Source organism: Rutilus rutilus (assembly GCF_951802725.1).
Source record: "Rutilus rutilus genome assembly, chromosome: 24".
Taxonomy (NCBI): domain Eukaryota; kingdom Metazoa; phylum Chordata; class Actinopteri; order Cypriniformes; family Leuciscidae; genus Rutilus; species Rutilus rutilus.
Window position 1 is genome coordinate 3404909 of NC_140228.1, and position 12507 is coordinate 3417415.

The window sequence follows — 12507 nt, forward strand, 5'->3', positions numbered from 1 at the left end:
GTGCTTTATGGTGGACAAGGATATGTGTGAGATGATTGCCTTACGGAAAGTCTTCGAGTCAGATATCTTGCATTGCTGGTATCATGTTATGCAAGTATGTATACATACAAATTTATATATCTTTATATTTGAAAAATGTACCAAAGTTATTTATTGTCTCTGTTTTCAGGCTGTCCGCTGGCATCGCTGATGTTAGAAAAGAAATAATTTCCTTCATCAGAAAGATGAAGCTTTGTGCAACAGTGCGTAAAATAAAAAAATTAAATGTTGCTTCCTTAATTGTACTATTACTATTTATATAACAATTTTTAAAATAAACATTACATCAGTTACATTTAACATGAAATCACCTATTCTTTTTTAATTTTGTTAAAATAGCATCAAGATTTTAAGTCAACTGCTGAACAATTCCTCAAGAGCTTTGAAGATGTCCCAGCTCTTTGCTCATACTTCAAGGATCACTGGCTGGAAATAGGACACACATGGTCTGACTTTGGACGGTGCTACAACAACGCTGACTCTGATACAAACAATCTTGTTGAAAGGTAATATTTGAAATTTGATTATGAGTTAATGCAAATTAATGTAATAGAATCACAAGTATTTAGAATGTAGTTATCATATCAGAAGATCAAACTAACACAATCACATTAAAACATGCATTGTTTTTCTTTGCTTGTCCAATTAGATTTTTCCATCTCCTAAAAAATATCAGTTTTTGGGTGGCATTAGGAACCGGAGACTGGATGATCTTATCAGCATTCTCATCAAGAAGACAGATGGATAATTCATTCACGATTTGCAGGCAGTTGGAAGAATAAAAAATGCCTCTTTGAAGTCAGGAGAAATACTTAAAGGGATACTTCACTTTAAAATAAAAATTCTGTCATCATATACTCACCCTCATGTTGTTTCAAACCTGTATGAATTTCTTTCTTCTGCTGAACAGAAAGGAAGATATTTAAAAGAATATCAGTAACCAGACAGTTTCTGGTCTCATTGACTTCCATAGTAGGAAAAAAATATATATACTATGAGACCAGAAACTGTCTGGTTACTGATATTCTTTTAAATATCTTCCTTTCTGTTCAGCAGAAGAAAGAAATTCATACAGGTTTGAAACAACATGAGGGTGAGTTTATGATGACAGAATTTGCATTTTAAAGTGGAGTATCCCTTTAAGTCTGCCTGTAGATTGGTGGAAAAAGGTTGGCAAGATAGCATTTATCTTATATCCAACATTCGTTGTTTGTATGTACCTTTATGAAGTTCCATCAGAACAAACTCCTGGTCTGTCCTACAAAGTTTGTCCATCTGAGAGTTTTTGTAGCTGCCCAATAGGAATCAGAGGACATCACTGTAAACACCTTGTAGTTACTGATTTGCTGAGTAAACATGACTCAAAAATTATGTTGTATATTTAAATTTGCTAAATGTAAGTGTGCAAATGAGAAATGAAGTGAAGGAGGCTGCTGGTTTTTGGTTTTGTTTATTTTACTATATATATTTTTACATGCATTGTTTTACAACATCTGACATCTGAATAAAAAAAAAATAATGCCATCTTTAATTGTAAATAAAGCTAAATAAACCATGAACGTTTTACATTACTCAGCTGTCTGAATGTGTTCTGCAACAGTGATATGTTGTATATTTAAACCAATTAAATGTATTATTGTATTGTATTTGGGTCTGAGGTGTTTTCTGGGCTCTGGAGGTGTTCTGACATGCTCTGACATTTGTGCTTATTTCTGTTACTTGTGACATTTTCATGGCTAAAGTCTGAAAATGCCAGACAGTCAGGAGCGACCAGACCCTGAGAAGACAGGATCTTGCTGGAAATTACCATTTGAACTCACCATTTGAGACAAAAGTCTCACCTCCGAGTCATCCTAATCTACATTTCATTCCCTCATCCCCCACCCCCTCTCTCTCATACTCCGATCACCTGAATTCACTCAAGAAAATATATAGTTTTAATGTGAATGATTATCATCGAGTATTGCACATTTTGGTATAATTTAAAATGTCTCAGTGCGACTGGTACAAATGTCTCATTTCCAAATAAGTAAAACAAAAGGTAATAAGGTTTTTAAGAGTTTAGGAATAACTGGCACACAAAGGAAGGTCTCCTGGCAAATGGTCTCACATCCCCAAAAGGTGTAACCTCTGAATGCAAATTTCCATTGTTAGCACATGTTCCCATGTGAAAGAGGTTCTGTCTATATAATGGAATGCAACGAGAAGATTGGGGCCTTTTTGTAACTCAAGTTGGCCCATGATGCTAAGAGTGACTCTTACTTAAGTATAAACTCTTAGCATCATGTATCTTAATGTTAGGTCGTGGCCTTTCTGTATTTCAGATTAGCCTTTGAGGCCGAGACTCTCAGCTTCATGTATAATGTTGGGTTTGCATCTTCTCTTTATTCCAGAGCATTTGATGTTTTGTATCGATTATCTTTGAATTGATTATGAAATTGGCATGATACATTTACCTGACATAATAAATTGTTACGTTTGATTATTCTAACTGACTTTGACATTATTTTCATTAAAGAGTTAAAAGGAATTAGTCAAACATTCGCTCACATTTAATGATGCAAAGATATCATTAAAACCTTTTCATTTATGGAGTCAGATGAAATAACGAGAAAATACATATTCAGATGTATTGCATTTAATCAAAAAATACTTTGCCCCGAGAAAAGACAGTAACACGTAGAAACCTTCCGCGTTGGTCGGATGTCGGACTTTGGGCCGATCGAGCGCGAGTTTATACAGGATAAGACGGATCATGTAAAAGTGTATTGCAATCAGTGGGTTTATGATACGAGCTGTTCAAGACCTGATACAGACTTGATAATGATAAAAAAAAAATATTTCAGTGCATTGCAGCTATCATAAACCAGTCTATGAACTGAGACTCAGTACCATTCCATAGCAAAAAAATAAAAAATAAAACCTTCATCAATGTACCGTTTCCATAGCACAATATGTTTTTAAAAATATGTCAAACTTTGCATATATCGCAGAGCTAGCATCAAGCAAATTTTGCGTTCGTCCATCTGTGCAAGATAATTTAACCCTTTAAAGCATACGCAATGTTTCAGATAGTATGGCAAGTGTAAATACATGAATCGGATATGGGTTACAATTGAAAGAACGTGTAAACGGACAGTTTAAAAAATGGATATAGGCAACAAATCAGTATTGGGCATCAAGACCTGCAGTGTAAATGAGGCCTTGATGCGGCATTGGGTCCCGACTGAACAGATAATTGAAAGTAATTAAATAATCAAATATCTAAATGAATCAATAACAAATGTAGCTACATGATTAGTTTCTAATTAGAAACACAATCTAAATTTGTTAAGCATATGAAATTGGAGTCAGATTAAGTGTAGAGATAAAGTCAAATTGAAACTAAATTCTAATAAATTAAGTGAACTTCACCGGAGAGCTGAAAAGACATACACCCATTATGCCTTCGCCCACGCCATTGGATTACACAGTTGATCCTTACGCCGCATCTATAATTGTCAAAAGTCACTTTATTTATATAATGTGAGGGAGGGGTTAAATCCACATTTGAATCAAAATATTGCTAAGATTAGCTGGTCTCTTGTATACTACACATGGTGGTGGTTTTTGAAAGCATTTCTTGAGATTAGGGTTACTGTCCACAATATGCCTATGTTTAAGTAAAATGCCTTATATGTCGTTTGCCAGTGGGGAATATTGACTATAACAGTTCACTCGATGTTCAAAGGTCTTTGGTCTCTTAACCAGACACATACGTTGAGACATATTCATAAAAAAACTCTTCCTTATTTGCTATTGCTCTAAACCTATCTGATAAAATTTCTGCTTGATGTTGGAAAAATCGTCTCTACTGCAAACACAACGTATATGACTAAATTGAGAGATAGATAAGGAACTTTTAATGACGCAGGATAAGACGGATCATGTACTGTAAAACTGTATTGCAATCAGTGGGTCTATGATACGAGCTGTTCAAGACCTGATATACAGACTTGATAACGATAAAAAATGTATTTCAGTGCACAGAAGCTATCATCAACCAGTCTATGAACTGAGACTCAGTACCATTCCATAGAAAAAATTATAAAAAATAAAACCTTCATCTATGTACCGTTTCCATAGCACAATATATTTTTAAAAAGGGTTGCAACCTGGGTGGTACACAAATCGTTGTTCAAACATACCACAAAACAGGGATGCAAAACTGGGGACCATTTTCGAACCCATAATGACAACAGAAATCTGTAAATAAAAATCAGACCCAAATAAAAAATAATTGTATGACAACACCAACACCATACTGAGAACTTTACCAGAACGTTGATAAAAAAAAAGCCCACCCTGGAATGGAACATTTTTATAAAGAGATTCAACATCCATAGTCACTAAAAAAACGAGAGTTAGGTAATATCACAGAATGAATGAGTTCAATAAGTGTCTCTGATAAGAGGGCCATAAATAACGAGACTAAAGGTTGAAGAAAGAAATCAACAAAGGCTGACATCTTTTTTTGTGAGTGAACCAATAGCTGCTACTATATAGGCCTCCCAAGGGGAATGTCTTTACAAGCTTTATGAATTTTAGGAAGTTTAAAAAGTTTCTATTTTTTGGAGGAAAAAAAAAGTATATTTAACTCTGAATGTAGTCCAGGGTCATTCAATAGACATTCCACCATCCATGGAAGTGCCATAGGTCATAGAGGTAATATTGGTGACTGAGGCTTTAGAACCAGAACCAGTCCGAGACAGAATGTTATGACGGCCACTGAAAAACTATGGGATGAATATTGTATCAAAATGATTAACACGTGCAAGCACACTTTTCAATGAACTTGATACATGTTGCAGAAATGTTTTTCCATGCCTTTCAACTTGCGTGTGCAAAATTCAAAATTGAATGAATGTGAAGCAATTTGTACAAATAGAGACATTTTTGTGAAGGCAATGTTTTCCTTTGTATTAGTGTATCATAATTTGCACATGCAACAAAGAAGATGTGCATGTGTGGACCAGGTGACACGCGTGCATTCATTCACGTCTTTTCTGAGTCGATCTCATTTGATTCATTTGGATCATTTGGACGTTTTTTTCGCGATTTTTATGCATTTCACAACACAAACAACTACAAATGAATAGGCCTGGTGCTAATTATTAATGTGTGCACAACTACCCATCTATTTGACAAATTCACAAATGTGCGTCACTACATTTAAACTAATACAGTACAACTTGTGTGTGCAAAATTAAAAATCACATGAATGTGCAGCATTTTGTACAAATAGAGACATAGTTGTTAATACAAAACCTCGATTTTGTATTAATGTAGGCCAGAATTTGTGCATGCAACAAGTAAGATTGCATTTGTGGATCAGGTGACACGCGTGCATTCATTGACTCGTTTCTGAGTCGATCCTATTTGATTCATTTGGATTTTGAGACTTTCATTTCGCAGGTTTCGCCTTGCACGATCCACACACAGATGTCTGAGAAAAGCTGCTACCACTAGATGGCAGTATTCTGCTGAAACAGACAACGGCAGCGTAATCAAGCGTTCTTCCCCATTTAAGACGCTTAATGAGAGTGATATTGAAGCACCAAATTTAGTACACAATATAGGCCTACCTTATTAATAAAGCATACTTTATAGAGGCAAACAGATTGCATCAGATTATGAACAACACCCACAGAAAACCATTATAACGCTTAACGTGCAATAGCACATTACATGTTCAATAAGGTGTATTGGCTACTGAGTTTAAATATCACCGTCTTACTGCACTGATGTTAAGCTTTTTCTTTATAATATGCTCTATGGGAGGAAAACTATATAGGCTACAGACAAGGGCCTATATGAACGCGACGCACTGCGTTTCACGTTAATGGCATTTTTTCCTGTTAAAAAAACGTGAAATTTCGCAGTTGCGTTCATATTATAGGCTTATTTTTATCTGACTACACATAGTATACAAGCTTTGGAATTTGAAAATGTCTATTTTTAAATGTTAAAGAAGATTTTCGCAGTACATTTGTTTTCCCTTGACCCTTAGCCACTGTTACAGGCTATAGTCTGTAGGCTACTATAGCACGATGAGTTTTAACAATATGCAACCATTGTATATCGACATGAAATATTAACTGAAAATCACCTAGGCCCTACGCGTGTATAGCTGCATATACACATGAGAATGCTTTGACGTGCTAAGTACCACAGCTCATGATGCACAAGGGAACGTCTGCCAATTCCACTAACTGTGTTAAAACGTATAATTTGTTTTAATTCAAATTATTTTTAATATTTAAAAACAGACATTTTCAAATTCCAAAGCTCGTAGAAGCTTCCTGTAAGACTGACTTACAAGTAAAATTTGGACAATACTTCCCTTCATGTATGTAGCCTGTATTCTGCAGAAAAATACTGTAATTCACCAAAAGGGTTTTTTTCATTTCCCGTGGGCTCACCACCTACAGGAGGGACCGTAAGGGGCCGGTGCTGAGAGGATCAGGCGGCAGTCGAAGGCAGAGGCCTCGACAACCCGATCCTTGGACACGGAAACTAGCTCTAGGGACGTGGAACGTTACCTCGCTGGCGGGGAAGGAGCCTGAGATTGTGCGTGAGGTTGAGAGGTTCCGACTACAGATAGTCAGGATCACCTCTACGCACGGCTTGGGCTCTGGAACCACACTCCTTGAGAGAGGATGGACTCTTCACCACTCTGGAGTTGCCCATGGTGGGAGGCGGCGGGCTGGTGTGGGTTTGCTTATAGCCCCCCAGCTCAGCCACCATGTGTTGGAGCATGTTCAAGCATAAGGGTGTCCATCAGTACACGTGGCACCAGGACACCCTAGGCCGTAGGTCGATGATCGACTCTGAGGTCGTTTCATCTGACCTGCGGCCCGTATGTCTTGGACACTCGGGTAAAGAGAGGGGCGGAGCTGTCAACTGATCACCACCTGGTGGTGAGTTGGATCCGATGGCGGGGGAGAAAGCTGGACAGACTCGGCAGACCCAAGCGTACTGTAAGGGTCTGCTGGGAACATTTAGCCGAGTCTCCTGTCAGACAGATCTTCAACTCCCACCTCCGGCGGAGCTTCGACCGGATCCCGAGGGAGGCTGGAGATATTGAGTCCGAGTGGACCATGTTCTCCACCTCCATTGTCGAAGCGGCCGCTCGTAGCTGTGGCTGTAAGGTCTCCGGTGCCTGTCGAGGCGGCAATGGTGGACACCGGAAGTAAAGGATGCCGTCAAGCTGAAGAAGGAGTCCTATCGGGCCTGGTTGGCTTGTGGGACACCTGAGGCAGCTGACGTGTACCGGCAGGCCAGGCAAACTGCAGCCCGGGTGGTTGTGGAGGCAAAAACTCGGGCCTGGGAGGAGTTTGGTGAGGCCATGGAGAAGGACTATCGGCTGGCCTCGAAGAGATTCTGGCAAACCGTCCGGCGCCTCAGGAGAGGGAAGCAGTGCCCTATCAACGCTGTCTACAGTAGAGGTGGGGAGCTGTTGACCTCAACTGGGGATGTCGTCGGACGGTGGAAGGAATACTTTGAGGATCTCCTCAATCCCGTCGTCACGTCTTCCATTGAGAAAGCAGAGGCCGAGGGCTCAGAGGTGGACTCGTCCATCACCCAAAAAGTCACCAAGGTAGTCAAAAAACTCCTCGGTGGCAAGGCACCGGGGGTGGATGAGATCCGCCCTGAGTACCCCAAGTCTCTGGATGTTGTGGGGCTGTCTTGGCTGACACGCCTCTGCAACATCGCGTGGCAGTCGGGGACAGTGCCTCTGGGATGGCAGACCGGGGTGGTGGTCCCTCTTTTTGAGAAGGGGGACCGGAGGGTGTGTTCCAGCTACAGGGGGATCACACTTCTCAGCCTCCCTGGGAAAGTCTATGCCAGGGTACTGGAGAGGAGAATACGGCCGATAGTAGAACCTCGGATTCAGGAGGAACAGTGTGGTTTTCGTCCAGGCCGTGGAACACTGGACCAGCTCTATACCCTCTACAGGGTGCTGGAGGGTTCATGGGAGTTTGCCCAACCAGTCCACATGTGCTTTGTGGATTTGGAGAAGGCATTCGACTGTGTCCCTGGCGGCAGCCTGTGGAGGGTGCTCCGGGAGTATGGGGTCCGGGGTCCTTTGCTAAGGGCTGTCCGGTCGCTGTATGACCAAAGCAGGAGCTTGGTTCGCACTGCGGGCAGTAAGTCAGACTTGTTCCCGGTGCATGTTGGACTCCGGCAGGGCTGCCCTTTGTCGCCAGTTCTGTTCATAATTTTATGGACAGAATTTCTAGGCGCAGCCAGGGGCCAGAGGGTGTCAGGTTTGGTGAAAACACGATTTCGTCTCTGCTCTTTGCGGATGATGTTGTCGTGTTCTCATCAAACCAGGACCTTCAGCATGCACTAGGACGGTTTGCAGCCGAGTGTGAAGCGGCTGGGATGAGAATCAGCACCTCCAAATCCGAGGCCATGGTCCTCAGTCGGAAAAGGGTGGCTTGCCCACTTCAGGTTGGTGGAGAGTTCCTGCCTCAAGTGGAGGAGTTTAAGTATCTTGGGGTTTTGTTCACGAGTGAGGGAAGGATGGAACGGGAGATTGACAGACGGATCGGTGCAGCTTCTGCAGTAATGCGGTTGATGTACCGGTCTGTCGTGGTGAATAAAGAGCTGAGTCGCAAGGCAAAGCTCTCGATTTACCGGTCAATCTATGTTCCTACTTTCGCCTATGGTCATGAGCTTTGGGTCATGACCGAAAGGACAAGATTCCGGATACAGGCGGCCGAAATGAGCTTTCTCCGCAGGGTGGCTGGGCGATCCCTTAGAGATAGGGTGAGAAGCTCGGTCACTCGGGAGGAGCTCAGAGTAGAGCTGCTGCTCCTCCACATCGAGAGGGGTCAGCTGAGGTGGCTCGGGCATCTGTTCCGGATGCCTCCTGGATGCCTTCCCGGGAAGGTGTTCCGGGCGCGTCCCACTGGGAGGAGACCCCGGGGAAGACCTAGTACACGCTGGAGAGACTATGTCTCCCGGCTGGCCTGGGAACGCCTCGGTGTCCCCCCGGAAGAGCTGGAGGAAGTGTCTAGGGAGAGGGAAGTCTGGGCATCTCTGCTTAGACAGCTGCCCCCGCGACCCAGCCCCGGATAAGCGGAAGAAGATGGATGGATGGATTTTATGTCAAATTAAAACACTAACACATACAGTACTTTACTGAAAACAAAAATGAGAAAATTGTTTTTACTTCCAAAAACGCCTCGGTGATGACTGTAACCTCAGTTTCCTGAAGAGGGAACGAGATGTCGTGAAGCACTTGTGAGACATTGTCAGCTTCTGATAGGCTGAAGCAAGTCGATCACAGGCACACCGGAAGTATGGCAGGGTGACGCAGCATCTCGTCCCTCTTCAGGGAACCGAGGTTACAGACGTAACCGAAGCGTTCACTTTCAAGGGAAATGGAAGCTTTAGCGTAAGGTCTGCCAGGAAGACTCAATTGTTAAGTCACTTATTACTTTCTCATCTAACCAATCGTGTTCTAATACTCCTAGTATAAAAGATTGGTACTTACACATGTCTGAGTTTGCAGATGCTGATGCCAACATTCACCTCAATCCTCCCCAAGGACCAGCCCGCCGCAGCACACACTTCTTGTAGGGATACCCCTAATATAAGGCTTACAAAGCCTCTATACTCCTCCTGATCCGACGCACCATGGGCGAAACCCCTACAGTTTCTCCCCAAAGACACCACCCAAAGATGCGTGGTAGGAGCTAGGCCGCCACTTAAACCTTTAGATTGGAGGGGGATAACGGTGTGGGTGATCGACTCATATTTGCGTGTCCTGGTGAGAAGTCTAGCCGCTGCGTTTTGAACTAGCTGTAGACGAGAGAGAGAGGCCTGAGATAGCCCAAAATAAAGTGAGTTACAATAGTCTAAGGCCATCCTTAAAAATATTCTTGTTTGCCGTAATCTTGTTTTGTCAGTGAGCGGCACTGTAGATTGTCGTGGAAGTTCAGGTTTACGACTGCACACGGCAATTTGCAGGCAACACAATCTGAATGAACAAAATGTGGCAAAGCCTGATTTAATTTCAATCAGGCTTTGCCACAAAGGTAAAATGTGCATTCCATGCAAACAGCATCACAATCTCTTAGAGCCCAACAACTGTGCATAATACAACACGAACAGAAGATTGTATTTGACTCATGCTGCATACACATACGCAATGACAATAATTATGCCTACTGTACATATAGAGTTACAACTACGATTAGAGTTGTTTGCATAAAATGTACCGTGAACATTCACATGTTTGCCCTGTGATAGGCCACAATTTATCTCTATAAATACTATTTTCTCAATTCTGTGCATATATTTTTACTTAGATCAATTGACATGATGCTGATAATGACGATATTGTGTGTAAGTAACTTTTTTGTTACTTTTCTGGCCTAGTAGTAGTGTAAATATTCCTCGTTTCTATTTTGCATTAAAAATGTTTGTGGCGCCTTTAAAGGTGAACTAAGTAACTTTTTTTTACCTTAACTAAACAGCTTCGGAGTCATTGGAATGGTTATATTACTTATTTCGGGTTGAATGGTGGTCGTTTCGCACCCCCCTGGTGCCCGTGAGCGGAAAATTCGCACTTGCAACTTTGAGACGGCGGGCCGCCGGCCGCCGCGGCAGGAAGTATCGCGTGATATCAGGTCTCGCGATGTAAACAATTGCTTTACGGCCAAAAGAAATCTGCTCAAATACTGTCATTATTGCGCTCCCTCACGCTGTCCGAACCCGAAGGAAGAAGACGTTTTAAAGAATGTCCCATCTGCTTTGATGTCGTTGATCTACTAGCCTCTGGTGTCTGAGAATCACCAAAGAGTTTTTACAACAGTGTTGTCAAATATCTATTCCGAAGCTGTGGGGGGAGCTCTAGAGAGAAACCTGCGAGCGAAAAGCGAGAATACAGCGAAAAAATCCCGAAGCTACTGAGTGCTGCTTTAAGAAATCCCTCTCTTCTCGCGATACTATTCACTTGTGCTGGACGCGTGCGCGCGACCAGAGACCGGAAGCCATTTTACACTGTTCAGGAGAGCTCCATGACGGTGCGTGCATCGATCGGATTCTGTGTTATACGTTCTTCTTTCTTGGTAAATATTACTCCAATATCTTTAATATGCACAAATAAGTTGTGAAGCGAAGTTAAAAGAACATTTGATGTGTACATTTTTGTTTATAGATTTATTTGGTGGCAGGGACGTCACTAGGATTGGAAGACAGGGAGGGCTTAGCCCCCAGGTCCAGGATATTTGTAACTTGCGTTTGCAAAATCTTTGCACTTACATCTAGAGCTACACTTATGTCATGCTAAGTTAACCATTTCTTGTATTTTGCTTGTTCACTTTATAGCTAGACTACAGTTTTCCATAGCAAACCAAAATATCCCCTTTCCTTTACCTCAAGAAAACGTAGCTAAAGGTAAGCAGGCAATTAAAAACAACTTACAATTTCACTCTGTATCACGACACTTACCAATCTTCCTTTCACCATTACTGTGCGTTCACACCAAACGCGAATAGCGCGTCAAATTCGCGTCTGCCGCGTCTAGTTGGTCGCTTGAACATTTTGAATCCATTCGCGCGTCAATTTAGCTCTGGACGCGCGAATGGATTCAAAATGTTCAAGCGTCCAACTAGACGCGGCAGACGCGAATTTGACGCGCGTAACAGGCAAAAGTTTGAAGCGAAATTGACGCGCCGCGCCCAACGCCTCATTCGCGCCGCAGGACCTCCAGACGCGCGTAAACGCATATTTGTAAATCACTCGCGCCAGACGCTCTATTCGCGTTTGGTATGAACGCGTGTCTCTGTATATCATTTGTTGCGTCTAAATATGAATGAGGATAGGTTATTGATAAATCGAATTGTTATTGTTGTTCTTGTTATCATTTAGGGGGGCTCAGGAAAATTTTGGGGTAGCTTCAGCCCCCCTAAAATAGGCCTAACGACGTCCCTGTTTGGTGGGCATGTGTGACGAGTGAACCTCGTGGTGATCGGACGGTAAAGGATTGGGTATGTACGTTTCATGGTTTATGGGGGAAATTACTGATGGCATGTTTATTTGATAAATCTGTTAATGAGTTGAATCTATATTCTGTGATTTATACAGTATAACTTTATGGTTAAATGCATATTTCTGGTTCCGCATGGCATGATTAAACGTGGGTTGTGGCTTTGTTTAAGTGCTTTTATTTCTCTTGTAACTTAGGCCTACCCACAACTTATGTTGTTCTTATTAATATCACTCTCAATTAATTGTTTTCCAGCTGCCTTTAAGACATATTACACGACAGTGCGCAGGAGCTTCAGGTACAAACAACCAGATCTTGCATTGCAGGCGGAAGCTGTGGTGAATTCAGCTCGGAGTCGAGCGAGAAGAAAGACAGTAAGATTTATTAGATTAGATTCGTTTTTGGTCAATGTGACAATTTTTCAG